This window comes from Pseudophryne corroboree, chromosome 5, assembly GCF_028390025.1.
Source record: "Pseudophryne corroboree isolate aPseCor3 chromosome 5, aPseCor3.hap2, whole genome shotgun sequence".
NCBI classification, from domain to species: Eukaryota; Metazoa; Chordata; class Amphibia; order Anura; family Myobatrachidae; genus Pseudophryne; species Pseudophryne corroboree.
In genome coordinates this window covers 333,264,842-333,282,361 of record NC_086448.1, presented here as the reverse complement: position 1 = coordinate 333,282,361, position 17,520 = coordinate 333,264,842, and the positions used below count along the sequence as shown (strand labels likewise).

General features: G+C 45.6%; 1 protein-coding gene and 1 pseudogene across 4 annotated transcripts in view; one reads left to right on the top strand and one right to left on the bottom strand.

Annotated features, from left to right (window-relative positions):
- BBS9 (Bardet-Biedl syndrome 9) overlaps window positions 1-17,520 on the top strand; it is an 853,332-nt gene that overhangs the window by 746,384 nt on the left and 89,428 nt on the right. The gene's annotated exons all lie outside the window — the stretch shown is intronic.
- On the bottom strand, window positions 12,845-12,962 carry LOC134930079 (5S ribosomal RNA; annotated as a pseudogene).

Below are 17,520 nucleotides of genomic sequence, written 5' to 3'. Positions count from 1 at the left end.
TAGCAGTCAGGCCCTGCAGTCTAGGGCCCCTTCCCTATAAGCCAGATGGAACCTTGTAAAAGAACTATAGTTTATAGGCTATTATATTTAATATGAATCTCTGTATCGGGAAACGGTTACCATACCGCTAGTCGGGATCCCGGACATCACAATGCCTACGCCAGAATCCCGACTAGCGCTGAAATGCCGCCCATGAAATCCCGCCGCCACAGGCTTTTCTCCCTCTATGGGTGTCCACGACACCCATAGAGGGATAATATAACCTGTGGCGAGCGCAGTGAGCAACCATGCCCACAACGCGGTGAGCGCAGCGAGCTCGCATGGGGCTTGCTAGCGCTTGCCCCGCTATCGGTATACTGACGGCTGGTTTTACAAACTGATCCCTCTGTATCACTTTTAATTATAGTTAAAATACATATACAGTAGTGCAGTCTTACAAAGGTATACATTAAATAATGGCATTTTCATAATACAGGTTGAGTATCCCTTATCCAAAATGCTTGGGACCAGAGGAATGTTGGATATCGGATTTTTCCGTATTTTGGAATAATTGCATACCATAATGAGATATCATGGTGATGGGACCTAAATCTAAGCACAGAATGCATTTATGTTACAAATACACTTTATACACCCAGCCTGATGGTAATTTTAGCCAATATTTTTTATAACTTTGTGCATTAAGCAAAGTGTGTGTACATTCACACAATTCATTTATGTTTCATATACACCTTATGCACACAGCCTGAAGGTCATTTAATACAATATTTTTAATAAGTTTGAGTATTAAACAAAGTTTGTGTACATTGATTCATCAAAAAACAAAGGTTTCACTATCTCAGTCTCACTCAAAAAAGTCCGTATTTCGGAATATTCCGTATTTCTGAATATTTGGATATGGGATACTCAACCTGTATGACATTTTTAGCAAATTTTCATAATATAATCATATTTAATTATAAGCATTGTATGTAAGTGCATGATGGCTACAATAGTTCGACTCATGATTGAAATTTTTTTTTAGCTTGGTGATTTACATAACAGAAAGAATGGCTCCTATTTTCGGTCATTGCAAACTTCATGGTATGTGAAAGTCCATAGAAAACCCTTGGAAACAGTATACTTGCATGGTAGATTTAGCAAGCGTAACCCCGTATTGTATGCTTTTTTTCTGTCTTTTGTAAAAAGGGATTAAACCAAAAGCCCTTTGTAGTGCATATGTTTATACAAGGTAAATACACCTGAAGCATTGGAGAGAAACACTTAATGAAGTAAAGCAAATTCTGGTGTTCATTGCATTCCCTTGTCATCTTCACCAGCACCTTAATTGCCTGGAATTGCATGTTTTCTTAAGGTTATGTCCTGGGCTTTAAAAGGCATTCAGTCTGTGTAGCTATAACACCAGTATAATTAGGATTCTAAGTGTGACAGATTTTTTTTTTTTTTTGTAGTCATAGTATTTATTTAAAAATATGCCTTTATGTGTAGATTTACCATACTGCCCTAGATCCAACTGTTCAAGCACCTGACTAAGCAACCAGATCACAGCGGGATTCTTACTTCTCCTTGTTATTAACTTATTGGTGTACCTCTTGTTTGGGACCTCACTGATGTGGTATGTCAAGCTGATTTTTCCAGTCTGATACATAAGAGCTGACCACATTTGAGATGACATTTAGCGAGATAAGGCCACACACACTGCAATTGACAACTTCCATCACAAATTACCAAATTGGCCAATCACAGATTAATATTGCTCACCATGTTTTGCTGTTAATAGTAATGACTACTCACAGTAGATGTCTGTGTTTTTAGTGTGTCAGCACTAGTGACGTTAGGACTTCAGACTGATTCCTCAGGAAGTACAGGTAGCATGGAGTGAGAGAAACACCCCCAAGCCGTACTGTACAAATCATTTCCAATGTTTTCTAATGTGTCTTATTCGCGGGAATGTTACCAGGAGAACCACTGTTTAATATGCATAGTGTGGCTGCTGCAGGCTGCACCTTTGTCTCCATGACGGGATACATACGATATCCCGGCGGATGGGATGCCAGCAGTCATATGACCGACATCGGCATCCGGAAAGCAGTGAATCCCGATAGGGGTCAGGTATGTATGCATGCCGAACGCCGTTATTATATTGCTAATGTCTCACTATATGACCAGCTGTTATGTACTGAGGCCATTTTACTTGCTGTGAGTTGCAGCAGTGGATACCAAATCACCATCCAAAGATCAGCTGTCGCTACGATTCCTACAACCGCTACTTCAATAGTGGTGAAACTTAGCACTGTCACTAGTACTCATGTGTGAACTTAGGTTCATGCGTGTGCAACATCCAGCGGAGGGAGCTGAACAGGGGCAGAGGAGTCCGAAACGGAAGGAGCGGCGTCCAGGAATCGGCTCCATGTGAGGATGGCAATGGTTCCAGCTATGAAGAAAAATCTAGTATTTTCAGAGTTTGGTGAATTTAGGTACTTGCCCATACATGTTTATGGGGACAGCGGGCCAGACCAGGACTGATAGGCAAGCAGGAGATATCTGTGGTATCTCTTGTGTTACCTTTATAAAGAATGACAATGTCTACAAAAGGGTAAACCCAACTTTTGTAGAAATGAACGGATCATGAATAGACCTCTCAACTTTAACTTAAATCTTCGTTAAATCATATGATTATAGGGGGTCATTCCGAGTTATTCGCTCGCTAGCAGTTTTTAGCAGCCATGCAAACGCTATGTCGCCGCCCACTGGGAGTGTATTTTAGCTTAGCAGAAGTGCGAACGAAAGGATCGCATAGCGGCGGCAAACTTTTTTTGTGCAGTTCTACTCAGCGCTTGCGATCACTTCAGACTGTTCAGTTCCTGTTTTGACGTCACAAACAAGACCTGCATTCGCCCAGCCACACCTGCGTTTTTCCTGGCACGCCTACGTTTTTCCGACCACTCCCTGAAAACGGTCAGTTGACACCCAGAAACGCCCTCTTCCTGTCAATCACTCTGCGGCCAGCAGTGCGACTGAAAAGTTTCGCTAGACCTTGTGTGAAACTACATCGTTTATTGCAATAGTACGATGCGCCGCATACGCATGCACAGAAGTTACTTTTTTTGCCTCATCGCTGCAGAGCGAACGAAAGCAGCTAGCGATCAACTCGATAGTTACTACTGGTGTTTCAGCAAAACAAGCCATAGTATTAAAAAGTTATTTATAGTAAATTAAAAATGAAATAGAAATCTGAAAAGACAAATGTGTGGAATGTGAGAAAATTGGAATTAAGAAAAAGAGAGCATTTAAATTTACTGAAGGCAAATGTTCTGCTATTAAAAGTAAAGCTACAGTATAATATAGAGGGCCTGTTGTGGTACATATACTATGTAATAATATGCAGCTGTTAATGTCATCCTCTGAAGTTAGGTTTATTCACACATTTTTAGGAAGTCTAAGGTTGTGTTGAAAGCAAAATCATTAGCGCTTACATTTGGAAGTCTAGAAATGCATACCTAACCTAACATATCAAGACGTCTGTCAGAATAGATGATTTATTTACAGAACAGCAAATTACAATGAAATGAAAGTGCTGACAGACCTGGCACCCACATGGCACTTCTTTTTCACAGCATAAATATGTAGTAAAATGTCCTATCCATGAAATAGCCACAAACTGAAAATCACATAGACAGCAGTCTAGTGTTAGTGGGAACACATCCATGTACACTGTTACAGTTAGGGCTAGTAGTAATGTCTGGGAAGCTCTTTATAGACTTTCACTCAATCAGGGAAAATGTGAGGAGAATGCATGGAAAACACACTGTAGGTAGTACTAACTCTACTGGAAAATGAATACAATTACAGAATTTTCTATCTAAACCCACTTTATTGCTGCCCATTACCTTTTACATGGTTGCATATTATTAGTATTCATTTTTATTCTTATAGACCCAACATATAGGTTGAGTTTCCCATTTCCTAAAATATTCCAAAATCCAAAATTCGTTCAGCACAACTGAGTTAGTGGCACTTTTGCTTTCTTATAGTTCAGTGTATACAAACTTTGCACAAAATTATAAAAAAATATTGTATAAAATGACCTTCAGGCTATGGGTATAAGGTGTAAAGAAAACATAAATGGATATTGCATCTAGACAAGGTCCCATCTACAAGATATCTCATTATGGTATGCAAACATTCAAAAATAGGAAAAATTCAACATCCAAAATTCTTCTGGTCCCAAGCATTATAGGAGACTCCACCTGTGTTATGTAGAGACTGTTGTTACTCAGTCACATCAGTTCCTGCCCCAGTGAGGCTTACAGTCCAAGTAGTCTGTTTATGAAGTTTAGGTAAGCCCTTTCTCCCGCTCTTTACCCAGAGAAAAAGCTTAAAGGGGGGTACTGACGAGAGAGATGTGTGCTGAGTGATCTTAACACAGACCGCTCAGCACACATCTCCCCCCCTGCTCAGCACAGCGCGATGTGCTGAGCGGGGGGGCGATGACGGGGGTCCGCTCACTTCACACAGCGGTGAGGTGAGCGACCCGCTAGCACCGGCGATAGCGATTCGCGGCCCTATCGCTGGGGGGCATACACATGGCAGATCTGTGCTTAAAATCTAAACAATCTAGTCAGATTGCTTAGATTTTAAACACCGATCTCTCTGTGTGTACCCCCCTTAACTCAGCATGACGCAATTTACCAAGACGTAGAGTAAACTATCGAGAAATCACGTCTATGAGGACGGTGGTCTGAGTAACTTTAACAGTTGCTAACAACAATCTATACTGCTTGCCAATAGCCATCACTATCTCGGATTGGAGTTAACTGTACTTTGAACAGAGACTAGTGAAGCCAGTGAGGCTTCACTTGATCCCATGCAGGTCAAATGCATATGTCCGTGCATGGACATTTGCTGTGCATGCACATATCCCTTTGTCAGACTCTGTGTTTGTGTTCTGGACAGGGACCGCTGGGCAGGACTGGCTGGGGCTGGAGTGAATGAAGTTACTGTAGCTGGTTTTATGACATCGGGGGTCATTCCGAGTTGTTCGCTCGTTGCTGATTTTCGCAACGGAGCGATTAAGGCAAAAATGCGGTTGCGCATCCGCTAAGTATTTTAGCACAAAACTTAGTAGATTTACTCACGTCCGAACTAAGAATTTTCATTGTTGAAGTGATCGGCGTGTGATTGACTGGAAGTGGGTGTTTCTGGGAGGAAACTGACCGTTTTCTGGGAGTGTGCGGAAAAACGCAGGCGTGCCAGGATAAAACGCAGGAGTGTCTGGAGAAACGGGGGAGTGGCTGGCCGAACGCAGTGCGTGTTTGTGATGTCAAACCAGGAATGAAACGGGCTGAGCTGATCGCAGTGTAGGAGTAAGTCTCGAGCTACTCAGAAACTGCTAAGAATTATTTATTCGCAATTCTGCTACTCTTTCGTTCGCAATTCTGCTAAGCTAAGATACACTCCCAGAGGGCGGCGGCCTAGCGTGTGCAATGCTGCTAAAAGCAGCTAGCGAGCGAACAACTCGGAATGAGGGCCACTCTTCCTTATTCAGTAATATCACAGGAGCAAATCTTGGAATATCCGATCTGAACAGCAATGAAAGTCAGAATGAAGCACTAAGCTGCGGGTAACTGATATCCTGCAGTGGAAGCAGGTACAGTACTTGCTGGCGGACCCTGCAGTTAGGTATGCAGTAGTAGGCTCAGCTGGTGAAGTAACTGCACACATTGGTGAGGATAGGCACCCTGGTGATTATGGATGGTATTCACATACTGGTACAGGTTGTGCACTCTGTAGGATAAGAGTAGTAACCCACACAAATAATGGATATGCACCCGTGCTGGACTGCCCATCTGGCACTTCTGGCATATGCCAGAAGGGCCGATGGTCTGGTGGGGCCAGAGAGACCGGGAATGCCACGCATATCGCAGTTTCCGGCTCTTTGGTTTGGCCGCCCTGCCCAAAGCGTGTGTCTGTAAAAGAATGGGGGTGTGCCGCAAGTCCATGCACCCTGACTCGCGGCATGCTCCCGTGTGCTGTGTCCACGCTCCCACGTTTACGAATGCTGCTACGGAATAGTGGCCACAGTCTGTCCCTGATACTGGCTGTGAGAATGATTATCAGACTGAAACTGCACAGAATGTCAGTGGTTAATTGCACATTCTCTGCAAGCTGGAGATGTTAGCAGTGTGGGAACTGCTCAGGATTGAAGGCAGAAACAAGCTTGGAGAAACTATGGCAGAAAACAGGAACTGATGAGCTCAGATGACAGCGTGTACTAGACAGGCAGATTCAGCAGAATCAGGAAGCGGAGCTGCCGATACTGGAACCAGGAACTGGTAGGATGCATGTTGTACTGGCAATGAGGAGATGAAAGTGAGGTGTTTTAAATAGGGCACTCTGATCAGTCATTGATGCCTGTGGTCAGGTAGAAACTAACCTCTCTGTGACTGGGAGAAACTGGACTCAGCTGATCAATCCTACATGGCGGCACCTATGCAGTGCAGAAGCCAGGAATTTGCACCAAATCACCAGCAGCTAACTGGATTCACTGTTATTGTTTACTGTAATGGCCAAAGTGAGTGCCCCATCCACTCCCTTCCATCTCTGCCCCATACAAAGGATAAAAAGCCCATTCATTGAATTAAGTATTTTTCTGCAGCAGGTTACATTGATTTCCACAGGGAAACATTGGGGGGTAGAGTGGATCTTGATCCAGAGGCACCAACAGGCTAAAGCTTTAGGCTGTCCCAAGATGCATTGGGGCCTCCTCTATAACCCCGCCTCCAGGCACTGTGAGCTCAGTTTCAGTTGGTGTCTGCAGCAGCAGGTCACTTAATAGGTGGGCTGCACTGGGCAGCCCTGAAAAAGCTTTTTCTGACAGAAAATTTCTTCAAAACTGGCCTGTCAGCACTGTATGTCATAGTGACACTTCAGTGTTTGCAGCTCCATCACCTTCCAAGCGGTGTGGCATAACCGGCATGTTCCTGGGTACTTTTGGCTTTAGGCACACGGTCGCAGTTGCTCTCCTGGTTCGCGTGGCTGCTATGGGGAGGAGGTAAGAGGGTCCCCCAGGCAGGACCCTCCATTAAATCGCGTTCCATCCGCGACCTAGGGAGACGGGTTGCGGCGCTGGTATGGACACTGTCACTGAACAGGGACCCCACTAGACCACCAGATCAATAGAGCACAGGTCAGGTGTACTAACGCCCCATTGAATAAGACTTGCTAGTACCATGGGTAGAGGTCCAGCATAGGGGAGCTGGCGCTTGACCTGTAGTCTCTCCCCGACCCAGGGTGACATCTACTGCAGGTTTCCCCGCCCTGGAACTGCCTCACACTCTTCCTCACTCCCTGACTGAGATGCTGGGCGCCATCTTATAAGCATAGTTGCGGCTAGTCTCTGGGACTGCAGGGCAAGGTCACCCTTGTAAAGCCGCCTGTATACAGCGCTGTGAGTTTACAAACACGAGTATTCTACATGTCTTTATACAGACAGCGTTAGTTAAGAAAAAGTGTACCTACAGTATTACAGGATATATTGGCCCTCATTCCGAGTTGATCGCTCCCTGCCGTTTTTCGCAGCGCAGCGATCAGATAAAAAACTGGCTAAACTGCGCATGCGTACGGGCCGCAGTACGCACTCGCGAAGTACTTTCACACAAAACTATGCAGTTTTACACAAGGTCGAGCGACGCTTTTCTGTCGCTGTGTTGATCGGTGAGTGAGTGACAGGAAGTGGGTGTTTCTGGGTGGTAACTGCCCATTTTCAGGGAGTGTGCTAAAAAACGCAGGCGTGACAGATAAAAACGCAGGCGTGCCTGGGGAAACGGGGGAGTGGCAGGCCGAATGCAGGGCGGGTTTGTGACGTCAAAGCAAGAACTAAACTGAGTGAGTTGATCGCAAGCTAGGAGTAGGTCTAGAGCTGCTCAGAAACTGCATGAAAATTTTTACGAGCAGTTCTGCTAACCTCTCGTTTGCACTTCTGCTAAGATAAGATACACTCCCAGAGGGCGGCGGCTACCGAGCGATCAACTCGGAATGAGGGCCATTGTACGAGTATTCTGAAATATACCTCCGGTCTAGGACCGTGCTGTGTTTTATATATATATATATATATATATATATATATATATATGTCTGTACATATACTAGTCCAGTGCAGTGTTATTGTCATAATAATCTGGTTTCACTTTCAGTGTTTCCGAGATATTTCTATCACTATATTCTGTACCCTAAGGGACTAGGTGCGTCACGGTCATATATATAGTGCGTCACAGTATTTAACTATTACGTGTATTCAGCTAAGGCATGTGGGGTCCCATAGCAAAAATCCCCCCCCCACTCCCACCCCCTCCCCCCGCTCTCAGCCCTGCTGCATTACGCAAACAAAGGGTACTGCTACCCTACTTGTCAGCCGCCTGCAACCCACCCCACCACCGGACACCGTGCAGACGGGCACTCACCTCCTGTGCCCCGCGGCTTCTCCTCTATCAGCAGTGTGCTATGGCAGGCACATCTGTTGTCAATGTCCCGGCCGGCTGGCTCCGTGTCTCTCCATGCTCACTGATGATAGGAAGAGCCAGAATAAGCAATGCCATGGCATCCTCCCAGCATCAGTGAGAGAACGGGGAGTCAGAGCCATCCGTAACACTGACAGCAGATGTGCCTGCAGCAGCAGCACACTGCTGATAGAGGAGAAGCCACGGGGCACTGTGTTAACGTTAGTGTGTGGCTAGCACTAGCAGGTAGCATATGCAGGGGGAGGGGAGGGCTGACCCCCCATAGCAACCGCACTTCCTGCACCTATGATACCTACACCTATGCGTGTATTCTACTGTGTACTCCGTCACATAATACCAGATTTATTCGCTTGTGTTGTGTACTGTGTCTACAGTCACATACTAACAGATTTATTTGCAGGTATTGTACTCTGTCTGGCTTTATCATACTAATTCGCTCTGTTGTTGCATTTGTGTACAATGTCTAACAAGAAGGGCAGTAAATCTGTGGACGCTTCTGCATCATGCAGAGCATGTGCCAAAGATTTACCTGAGGGGGAAGCTGTGTATGATGGTCTGTGTACTATGTATCATACATCTCCCAGTCAGTCTGCAGCGCCTGTAATCAATCAGGAGCCACCCTGGGCTGTGTTCACAAAACTATTGGGTACTCTGGTGGAATGCCTTACGCCCCCTATGGGACAACCTTTGTCATTACAGCCACAAATTGTCCCTATGGTTAATCCGCCTTGGACGGAAAATTTGTCTAACCAGTTGCAGCAATTCAATTATTCCTTGGTAAGACAAAAATCTACTCCAGGTCACGCTAGTGTCTCTGGGTCATCTAAGTGGGCTGCTTCCTCCTCACAATCCACAAATCTCTTAGATGTTTCATCTGAAGAGGAGGGGGAGCATACTGTCCTGTCGGACACTGAATCAGGTGTTTCTGACGAGGATTCTCCGTTGCAAATTGATGTCCCTGCCCTTGTGGTTGCTATTAAGCAAATCCTACAAATCACTGATGATGAGGATTCCACTACTGTGGCTAAGAAAGCGGATATGTTTAAACGGCAGAAGGTGGTTAAAAATCTATTACCCCATTCTGATTATTTGGTGGACATCAGGCAGGAGCCCTGGTCTAATCCAGGGAAGAAATTCACTGGACCATTTGGTGGACATCAAGCAGGAGCCCTGGTCTAATCCAGGGAAGAAATTCACTCTGTCTAAATAGGCCTTGACTCGCTATCTTCTCTCTGCAGAGTTATGTAACAAGTGGGAAAATTCACTGCTAATGGATTCTCATGTCACCCGCCTAGTGGTGTCGTCCACTCTGCCTATCACCACTGTCACTTCACTGAAGGAACCGGCAGATAAGCGTGTGGAGGGATGCCTGAAATCTATTTACTCCCTTACAGGTTCTGTACATAGACCCACTATTGCAGCCTCTTGGGCTGCAAAAGGAAATACATCATGGATTCAGGCATTAGAGGAAGAGCTGCCTGAGGATATATCTGACAATGCTAGACAATACCTGTCTCACATTACGACCGCCACCTATTACATTCAGGAGGCATCCTCTTAGGCGGGTGTGTTGGCAGCCAAGGCGTCGACTAAGTCTGTCTTGGCTCACCGTATTCTGTGGTTGAGGTCATGGAAGGCGGACCTAGACTCCAAAAAGACCTGGAGGTACTCCCCTTTACTGGGGACATTTTGTGTGGGGAAGATCTAAATAAAATTGTGTCTGAATTGGCGGCTGCTAAGACTGCCTTTCTCCCAAATACTAATCCTTCTGCACAAAAGGCTAAAGGTACCACTCTTCGGTCCTTTCAGCCTCAAGGGAAAGCAAAAGGTTAGGCATACCTGAGACAATCTCGTGCTCCCAAAACCACTTAGCCCAAGGCAAAGCAGTACTGGGCAGCCCGTCAGCCTTCTTCTAAACAAGACAAGCCTGCCACATGATGGGGCGGGCCTCCCCCTGGGGGACCCCAGGGTGGGAGGCTGAATTCTGCAGTTAATCCAGGTCTGGTTAATGACCACTTCAGATGCATGGGTGCGAGAAGTTGTCTCTCACGGGTACGCAGTCTCCTTCAAGAGACGTCCCCCTCTCCAGTTGTTCACCTTGGTTATCCCTTCCCTCCGTTAAAGGCGCAGGCTTTGCAAAAGGTTGTGAGTTATCTCCTGAATACAGGAGTGGTAGCGCCAGTTCCCCTGGCCCAGAGAGGCAGAGTTTACTACTCGACCCTGTTTCTAGTTCCGAAACCCAATGGGTCTTTCTGGCCTATACTTAACCTGAAATCACTGAATAAGTTTGTGAGAGTATCCACGTTCCGTATGGAAACACTGCACTCAATTATACTGGCTGTGGAACGCTGAGACTATATGGTATCTCTGGATATACAGGATGCATACCTGCATATACCTATTGCCATGTCGCATCAGCAGTATCTGTGGTTTGCTCTTGGCAACCTCCACTATCGGTTCATGGCTCTGCCATTTGGACTGGCTACGGCTCCTTAGATCTTCACCAAGGTCATGACCTTAAAGGCGGCCCATCTCCGTCACCAGGGAGTCAGGATCCTGCCATATCTGGATGACTTGCTGATTCTGGCAAACTCCCAAGATGTCCTCCTTAGTCATTTACAACTGACGGTAAGCTTCCTACAAGCCCACGGGTGGCTCATCAATTGGTAGAAATCCTCGCTGTTCCCAGCTCTGAGCATGGTGCACTCCTGGACACACACAGTCAATGACTTTCTGTCTCCAGAAAAAGTCCTGAGACTTCAAGACAGGATAAGATGCTTCCTTTGTCGCCCCAGAGTGTCGATACACTCAGCGGCGCAAGTATTTGGCCTGATGGTGTCGGCATTCGACATGGTAGAGTACGCTCAATTTCATTCTCGCCCTCTGCAGAGGTTAATTCTTTCCAAGTGGGACAACCTACCTCATCGGATCAGATCTCACATGATCACTTTGACTCTAGAGGTTCACTTGTCGCTGACCTAGTGGCTACAGGACCAGCAGTTGAGCAGGTGTCATCCCTTCTGGATCCCCGACTGGGTCCTCCTGACAACGGACGCCAGTCTGAGGGGATGGGGTGCGGTGTTAGAGCAACACTCTTTTCAGAGTCGCTGGACCAAGGAGGAGTCACTCCTCCCAATAAACATACTGGAGTTGCTGGCGTTGTTCAATGCATTGACTCTCACCCTGCCTCTGGTACAGAACAGGCCGGTTCAGACAATGCCACTATGGTGGCATACATAAACCATCAAGGCGGCACTCGAAGCCGCATGGCTATGATGGAAGAGTCACAAATCCTTTGCGGAACTCCATCTGCCAGCAATATCGGCAGTGTTCATTCTGGGCATCCTAAACTGGGAAGCAGACTTCCTCAGTCACCAGGACGTGCACGCCGGAGAGTGGAGTCTTCATCCAGAAGTCTTTAAACTCCTAGAGGACAAGTGGGGCCTACCAGGCGTAGACCTGATGGCGTCATGACACAATCACAAGGTTCCGGTCTTCGGATCAAGGACCAGGGATCCTCAAGCAGAGTTTGTGGAAACACTGGCAATTCCATGGAACTTCCGGCTGCCCTGCATGTTCCCTCCAGTGTCACTCCTGCCCAGGGTCCTACGGAGGTTGAAACAAGAAGGAGGATCTCTACTTCTAGTTGCTCCAGCGCGCCCCAGACAGCATTGGTTCTCAGACTTGCAGGGTCTATCGACAGAGCATCCTCCTCTTCTTCCTCAGCACCCAGACTTCCTCGTACAGGGCCCTTGTCTATATCCGGACCTGGCCAGGCTGGCTTTGACGGCGTAGCTCTTGAGGCATCACTCCTGAGAGCCAAAGGATTCTCTGAGGTGGTCATCCAAACTATGTTAAAAGCCCTGTAAATTGTTAGTTCCGCACCATCTGATTGTATATGAACATATAATCATCCAAATCAAAACCAATATCAATACTGCTATTGAATACATTTGTGGCAGTCACTTATTTGTGGTGCTCCCCAAGATTTTTGTAGGTCAAACTACAATGTTAAAATTAGAGAAAGAAAAGACAAAAATAACTCTTTTTGGGAGCACTCTTCAAATTAAATTATAATAAATGTACATATAAAAATAAATATGTACTGGTGAATTACCTAAAACTTAACCTTTATTCAGTTTATAGATTTAAAATAAAGACTTATTGTCCTACGTAGCCTAAAAGTCTTGATTGCCCTCTGATTTATATGGTTCAAGATAAAAATGGTGAAATTATATTTCAGGATGTTATATTCAGATAGGGCTCTATATTTATTAAGATCAACCTGTGATAGACAGAATGGTATTCACCCAAAATTTAGTATAAACCCACAGTACCTAGTATTCCTTGGTGGTCTCCCATCCAAGTACTGGCCAGGCCTATCCTACTTAGCTTCCGAAATCAAACAGGATCGGGAGCATTAGGGATAGTATGGCCGTGGGCAAATGAAACCAGGATGAAGGAAGGAAGAAAAAGAACCCACTTCTGCTGTCTGTACTGAGCCTCCGTCCAGAATATGAAATACTGGTGCCAAGGCTGTTCAAGATGAGAGAGTGTTGGAAAAAGGAATTGGTTACACAAAATAATCCACAAATATCTGTAAGGGTTCTGATCATTCAATCTTATCTCAGGCCTGAAGGAAGAAAAGAAACTTCTGCTGTCTGTTGTGACTGCAAATTGTTCACTGAAGGGAGCAAAGCTCACATCAGTACTGCTGTCAGCCAGATGAGAGAGTGATAGCGTACTAATTAATATTTCACAGATGATCACTTGTTTGGTTCTTCAGTAATACAGATGTAATTGTGTCACAAGCTAGAGCCCATTTTTGAACAGCTATTGCCAACAAGGGTGCTGAGTGTTCATGAGTTATATATGTACGCACAAAAAGATGGCACTACAATGATGTCACCTCATAAAGCCAGGGTTTCAAAGTGCAAATTTTACTCCCAACTTCACATGGGAAAAAATACCATACAATGCACACTAATATAAATGCTGCAAGTACAAGTACAAAAACAGAAACACCTGTATAATAAATGCATTTTTTTTTATTTGCACACACATATCACCTCCTCATGAAAAAAGTCTGCACTTGTATGAAAAATCCATACTAATATCAGTGAGACACTGAATGTGTGGAGGTGTCATACTGTGCATAGAGGTTGGAATTTTAGCCAAAAAAATCAATGCCTTTAGTGACAATATAACCTTAAAAATAAGTATCAACATTGTATGTGCCAATACAAATGTAACAAATATGTTGCAACTTAGCAAACAAAGTCTCACAGATTAATCATGAGATGCATCAGCTACCACATTGTCAAGTAGTAAGAGAATTTTAGTTCGTAACTGGATATCAACATCCTGATACATGTGTATCAGTTAGAACCAAGAAAGATAAACTTTATATAGGAATCATGAGGACACTGCTTATTTGTGCCTGTTTAATACTGACTGTGTGAACATTGATACAGTTGCATCCTCTATTGATCCCCATTGGTTCCTAACCAAAACACATTAAACAGGGCAGGGGGGAATTAAATTCTAGAGCTGATTGGAGCATGGCTGTGGGTGTAAAGTTACCAATCCTGACGGCGATACCGCTGATCACTTGTGTGCTGCCAGATATCATGCTGGCAGTTTGGCTTTCACTTTGGTATCTCCCCAGCATCTCCCGTTCTGCTGCTCTGCCCCCGGCCTCAATGGTGCGGCCGCCCGTTCCGTAAGGGGTGTGACCGCAATGACGTCACCTGATGACGTCAGTCCCGACGTACATTTCACCGCTGGGCTTGATCACGGGAACCTCCATGCCAAAGTGAGATCCAAACTGCCTGAGATTATGGTTTCGGCCTTTATCTCTACTGATTTGTCCTCCAAAGAGCGATCTGTGGATGTGTTACAGTCTCAGTATATATGTGGAGAGGTCTTCCTCTATCAGGAGGTCAGATTCCCGTTTTGTTTTGTTTGTTTTTCACAAACGTGGCTTGCCTGCGAATAAGCAATCCTTGGCTAGATGGATTAGAATGGTGATTGCACAAGCTTATGCGCAGGCTGGTCTCCCAGCTCCTGCTGCTATTAAAGCCCATTCTACTTGGTCTGTTGGACCCTCTTGGGCGGCCCGCCGTAGCGCGTACGCAGAACAATTGTGCAAGGCAGCTACGTGGTTCTCTGTGAACATGTTTATTCCTATAATAAAAAAAAAACCCACGGTAGTACCCCTGTTAGTGGGAACAAAACAATGTAGACAAATGAAGAAGCCCGGAGGGCACTAGAACATCAAAACCAATTGTCCATAAATAAGTCCATATGAATTTATGGATTTCAAGGCCAGATTATTTTCAACCGTTGTTTCTGATTGGACTTGATTGTAAATCCAACTTGGAGTGGGTATACTTATCTCCTTTCAATCTATGTTCAGTAATACTCAGCCAGGTGTTAAACCTAGAAAATACCCTCTCACCAAAGAGATGTAGACACCCAAAACAGAAACTTGGATTAATAAAATTCCGATGTTTATTGATAACATCAAACATAAAATATAATGTGAGACAATCTCTACATTACATGCAAGGTGTATTACAAGGAACAACCAAGTTGCACAAAGACAGATGTAAACCTGAGTGCCACCAACCACCCCAGGATGTGAGCTCAGTGGTGGGGACTCTCCAATGTGTACTGGGTGTCCTAATCATCTTGTTTCTTTAAAACCCTACACGTTTCGTCCTTTTAACAGGGCTTCCTCAGGGGTATATAAAGATCTAAAGATGTACAGTGTGGTGGATATTGATAATTTCCACCTACTTCACATCAAATCCGAGGGACAAATCATTAAAATACTGCCAGTAGTGGTGCCGGAAATGTGGCAACTCAACTGGCCCAGTAATTTTATAAGTTTATACACTCCCCAAATTGGTATTTAATTTTTAATGGAGAAAGACCACTGGTCAGACACGTCTCAAAGGATCAAGAGGCACAAACAACTGTGTGTGTCCACTACGATCCTATCACCTCAATGTCTGCAGTGCGTTTATTCCTATGCCTTTGATACTTCCTCCTCCCAGGATGCTTCCTTCGGATGCCGGGTTCTCTTACCTGCTAAGGTGCAACCCCTCCCTTGAGGAACAGCTTTAGGACATCCCCGATGTTTCCCTGTGGAAATCAATGTAACCTGCTGCAGAAAAGGAGAGTTATGGTAGACTTACCATTGTTAACTTTCTTTTTGCGAGCTACATTTGGTTCCACAGGGCGCCCACCCTGATGCACCTAGCTTCTATGGGTTTGTATGGTATTAGCTGCTGGTCCCTTCTCCTGTCGTGAGAATGTGGTTCTATGTGACTAACATCTACCTTCTCTCATACCTGCTCCTGCATTGGACTGCTTAACGAAACTGAGCTCACAGTGCCTGGAGGCGGGGTTATAGAGGAGGCCCCAATGCATCCTGGGACAACCTAAAGCTTTAGACTATTGGTGCCTCTGGATCAAGATCCACTCTACCCCCGATGTTTCCCTGTGGAACCCAATGTACCTTGCAGAGAGTTAAGAATGGTAAGTCTACCATAACTCTCCTTTTATTAATGTATTGCATGATGTATTGTTGAAAGTGAAAACATAATGGCCCCCCATTGAATATTGCAATTCTGATTAGTACACAACAGCAATATAAATCCAATTGTACACTGCCACATAGTTTATATAACTATTTACAGTATAAACTATTTTCTCTGACGTCCTAGTGGATGCTGGGGACTCCGTAAGGACCATGGGGATATAGCGGCTCCGCAGGAGACAGGGCACAATAATAAAAGCTTTAGGATCAGGTGGTGTGCACTGGCTCCTCCCCCTATGACCCTCCTCCAAGCCTCAGTTAGATTTTTGTGCCCGGCCGAGAAGGGTGCAATCTAGGTGGCTCTCCTGAGCTGCTTAGAATAAAAGTTTAAGTTAGGTTTTTTTCTTTCAGTGAGACCTGCTGGCAACAGGCTCACTGCTACGAGGGACTTAGGGGAGAGAAGTAAACTCACCTGCGTGCAGGATGGATTTGCTTCTTAGGCTACTGGACACCATTAGCTCCAGAGGGAGTCGGAACACAGGTCTCACCCTGGGGTTCGTCCCGGAGCCGTGCCGCCGACCCCCCTTGCAGATGCCGAAGTTGAAGAGGTCCAGAAACAGGCGGCAGAAGACTTTCAGTCTTCATAAGGTAGCGCACAGCACTGCAGCTGTGCGCCATTGTTGTCAGCACACTTCACCAACAGTCACCAACTGTCACTGAGGGTGCAGGGCGCTGGGGGGGGGCGCCCTGGGCAGCAATGTATAATACCTTTTTATGGCTAAAATACATCACATATAGCCCTTGAGGCTATATGGATGTATTTAACCCCAGCCAGATCTCACAAACTCCGGGAGAAGAGCCCGCCGAAAAGGGGGCGGGGCCTATTCTCCTCAGCACACGGCGCCATTTTCCTGCTCAGCTCTGCTGTGAGGAAGGCTCCCAGGCTCTCCCCTGCACTGCACTACAGAAACAGGGTTAAAACAGAGAGGGGGGGCACTTATTTGGCGATATGATTACATATATAAAAATGCCATAAGGGAAAACACTTGTATAAGGGGTTGTCCCTGTATAATTATAGCGTTTTTGGTGTGTGCTGGCAAACTCTCCCTCTGTCTCCCCAAAGGGCTAGTGGGGTCCTGTCCTCTATCAGAGCATTCCCTGTGTGTGTGCTGTGTGTCGGTACGTGTGTGTCGACATGTAGGAGGACGATGTTGGTGAGGAGGCGGAGCAAATTGCCTGTATTGGTGATGTCACTCTCTAGGGAGTCGACACTGGAATGGATGGCTTATTTAGGAATTACGTGATAATGTCAACACGCTGTAAGGTCGGTTGACGACATGAGACGGCCGGCAAACAAATTAGTACCTGTCCAGGCGTCTCAGACACCGTCAGGGGCTTGTAAAAACGCCCATTTACCTCAGTCGGTTGACACAGACACAGACACGGACACTGACT